Source organism: Protobothrops mucrosquamatus, unplaced genomic scaffold (genome assembly GCF_001527695.2).
Source record: "Protobothrops mucrosquamatus isolate PMUCROS unplaced genomic scaffold, P.Mucros_1.0 scaffold2061, whole genome shotgun sequence".
NCBI classification, from domain to species: Eukaryota; Metazoa; Chordata; class Lepidosauria; order Squamata; family Viperidae; genus Protobothrops; species Protobothrops mucrosquamatus.
The window spans coordinates 147,293-151,651 of record NW_015388166.1 but is presented as its reverse complement, the minus strand read 5'-3'; positions in this window follow the sequence as shown (position 1 = coordinate 151,651).

Genomic DNA, 4,359 nt, shown 5'->3' with positions numbered 1-4,359 from the left:
CCATCAATGGTAGGTCGCTATCGTGGATTTGTTGCTTATTTGAAGGAAAAAGTGCCAAATGTTTTATGTATTCATTGTGTGGTGCACAGACAACATCTTGTAGGAAAACATCTAAGTACAAGTCTCCATTCATCATTAACTATAATAATTCGAGCCATAAACAAGATCAAATCCAATGCAAAAAATGATAGAATGTTTCAACAGCTTTGCCAGGAGAATAATGATTTTTTTACGTTACTTTTGCCATCAATAAAGCATTATTATCTGCAATGGTAGACCCATCTTCAGATACTCTGGCAAATAGCCACGAGCGTATTTCTTTTTTTGAGACATGGACTCACAATATTTTGTTTGAAGCTGTAGGCACGTGCTCACTCTCACAAATCTAACTGCGTACTGAGCAGTGCGACCGCAAACAAAAGAGCCTGCGCCGTGTATCGTCGTCTGCGCATGCCTCTCGCGCATTGTGGATTGGGTTTGGGGGGGCGCCGGCTACCAGCTCTGCTTGTCTGTTACAGCTGGGTGGTGTGGGGGGAGATGCGCGAGCTATTCTGAGACGAGGCTCTTTTGTTTGCGGTCGCACTATAGCGCCATTTAGTTTCACTTACGTAACGTGAACTAAACTTATGCGCGGGCGATACAAATAGTATATTTTCAGAAATTTAAATTGTCACGGGGAATTTTATGAAAACCTAATGAAAATGTTTTTAAATAATGCTATGAAATTTTTTTAAAAAGTCAATTAAATTAAAAAAAAGGAAAGTGCTTCAGTATCAGACAAAACCCCTACCGCCCACCATGAAAGCTGGAACGCCCACTAGTGGGCGGTAGGGACCAGGTTGACTACCACTGCAGTAGGTATAAAAAGGTTGACTACCCCTGATCTATACATTAATGACCTGCCAGGGTTAATGAAGGATCCCATGGTACATATGCCAATGATCCTAAATACATACTGTAATAGCTTGCTCTATGCCGACGATATGATCCTATTATCGTATTCACAAGTAGGATTGTGCAGGCTATTAAGGTTTAACTCCTATTGCCAGGACAACTCCCTTACCATCAGTAAATCTAAATAAAAAATCATGGTGTTTGGAAAACATCATGAGACATAGATGGCAATTAGATGGTGAACCAATTGAACAGGTTAACACCTTTGTATACTTAGGCATAACGTTTTCCAAGACTGGATCTTGGGTTTGCCATCATCAGCGGAGCACACTTAGAACAAAGTCTCGTTTGAATCTACTGCTTAAATTAAAGAATCATAGTTATCCAGGGTCCCTTGTTCCATTAATCAGAGTATATAAAGCTAAGGTTACTCCTATGCTTTTGTATGGAGACGTTTGGGGTATATACTCAATTACAACACTAGAACAAATGCAGTCCCAGCACCTGAGATGTATTTTGGGCGTAGATCCAAGAACATCTGCTGCAGCAGTTAGAGCTGAACTGGGAATTCATACAATTCATGCTCTATCCAAAATTAGATCATATAATTACTGGCATAAAATTAATGAAATGGAGAGTGATAGACTCCCCAAGTTATGCCTACTAGAGCAGATAAAATTACAATCACAAACTTCCTGGTTTGCTAAATTGATAAATTTTGTAAGAAGTTATGGCCTTCCTGTCTCTTGCGTAACAGGGAAACGATCTAAAAAAAGAGTTGCCCAAAGAATTAAGGATATTGAAGCACAAAATGACATAGCCATCCTTAGTAAGGTGGGTAACTTGAAATGGCTGAGCAAATACAAACACACTTTTCAAGCAGACAGCTATTTGAAGTTACAACTGCCAAAACATCTTACGGAAATATTCACACAAGCGAGATTTGAACAGCTCGACACAATGGTCAGATATGGGAGATTCCACTCTATACCCTATAATGGACGTCTCTGCATCTGCGGAGTGGCAGAGGTTGAGGACCTGGCTCACATCCTATTTCACTGCTGCCTGTATAAGAGGGTGAGAGACAGGTACCTTGGCCTATACACTAAATGAATGACCCATTGGGACTCCCATATCAAAATAACTTACCTTATGTTCTCCAAGTCATTAAGGTTTTGAGGCTGACATTTGGCAGCTCGAACCTTCAGCTCCCTCCACAGATTTTCTATGGGATTAAGGTCTGGAGACTGGCTAGGCCACTCCAGGACCTTAATGTGCTTCTGCTTGACCACTCCTTTGTTGCCTTGGCCGTGTGTTTTGGGTCATTACCATGCTGGAATACCCATCCATGACCCATTTTCAATGCCCTGGCTGAGGGAAGAAGGTTCTCACCCAAGGTTTGACGGTACATAGCCCCGTCCATCGTCCCTTTGATGTGAAGTTGTCCTGTCCCCTTAGCAGAAAAACATCCCCAAAGCATAATGTTTCCACCTCCATGTTTGACGGTGGGGATGGTGTTCTTGGGGTCATAGGCAGCATTCCTCCTCCTCCTCCAAACACGGCGAGTTGAGTTGATGCCAAAGAGCTCGATTTTGGTCTCATCTGACCACAACACTTTCACCCAGTTCAGATGTTCATTGGCAAACTTCAGACGGGCCTGTACATGTGCTTTGTTAAGCAGGGGGACCTTGCGGGCGCTGCAGGGTTTCAGTCCTTCACGGCGTAGTGTGTTACCAATTATTTTCTTGGTGACTATGGTCCCAGCTATCTTGAGATCATTGACAAGCTCCTCCCATGTAGTTCTGGGCTGATTCCTCACCGTTCTCATGATCATTGAAACTCCACAAGGTGAGATCTTGCAAGGAGCCCCAGACCGAGGGAGATTGACAGTTATTTTGTGTTTCTTCCATTTGCCAATAATCGCACCAACTGTTGTCACCTTCTCACCAAGCTGCTTGGAGATAGTTTTGTAGCCCATTCCAGCCTTCTGTAGGTCTACAATCTTGTCCCTGACACCCTTGGACAGCTCTTTGGATTTGGCCATGGTGGACAGTTTGGAATCTAATTGATTGCTTCTGTGGACAGGTGTCTTTTATACAGGTAACAAGCTGAGTTAGGAGCACTCCCTTTAAGACAATGCTCCTAATCTCAGCTCGTTACCTGTATAAAAGACACCTGGGAGCTAGAAATCTTGCTGATTGATAGGGGATCAAATACTTATTTCACTCATTAAAATGCAAATCAATTTATAACTTTTTTGAAATGTGATTTCTGGATTTTTTGTTGTTATGCTATCTTTCACTGTTAAAATAAATAAACCTACCATTAAAATGATAGACTGATCATTTCTTTGTCAGTGGGCAAAGGTACAAAATCAGCAGGGAATCAAATGATTTTCTCCCTCACTGTATATGCTAACCAGATATGAGGTTCATGTAGAGAAAGGTAGATTGATTCATGTCATGTTTGCTTTTTCCAGAAATACCCAGATTATCCAAACTTTACTTATTTATGATTAAACAACCAGGCAAAAAACCAATAAACAGAATACAAATACAAATATCAATGAAAAACTTTTCAAACTTAACAAAAGAAACCAGGGGTTGGCATCATGGCACATGCAATAATCATCACATTTTCTATCCTAAGAAAGCATCCAAAACACCCAACATTAAAAAACAAACTGAGAAGATTGCCAAGTCTCAGGAAATTCTGTCCTTACCTGAAATTATATGAGATTTTGGACAGGACCACAAATGTGTGAGATTTAGTGATTGACTGAGATTTTGACCATTAAAGTGCAGGGACATGCAACTTCAATCAGCTTGAGAGCTACACTAGACTTTATTTGGCACTTCACTCACCAAACCCTAATTCATCAATCAAATGAATGAATGAATAAAACCAGCATGGTAGCACAAAGAACTCTCTGATAAAGTGAAAGACAAAAAGGACAAGTATAAAAAGTGGAAAGAGGGACACATTAGAAAGGCAGAATACAGCAAGGCTTGCGTCAAAAGTAAAAAAATAACAACAAAAAAAGCTTTTTTCAACATGTAAAAAACAAGAAAAAAGTCAAGGAAACGATTGGCCCATTAATGGGAGAAAATGGCAAGAAGGTGACGAGTAGCACAGAGAAAGCAGAACTGCTTAACTCGTTTTTTGCATCTGTCTTTACACAAAAGAAAAAAACAGTCCAACCTATCAAAAACAGTACCATAAGACAGATTAGGAATGCAAGTCAAAATAGGGAAGAAAACAGTAAGAGAACACCTAGCCACTCTAGATGAGTTCAAATCACCAGGACCAGGTGGATTACATCCCAAGGTTATGAAGGAACTGGCAGATGTGATCTAGGAACCACTGAACCATATCTTTCAAAGATCCTGGAGCACCAAGGAACTACCAGATGACTGAAAAAGGGATGATGTGGTTCCCATCTTCAAAAAAAAAAAAAAAAAAAGG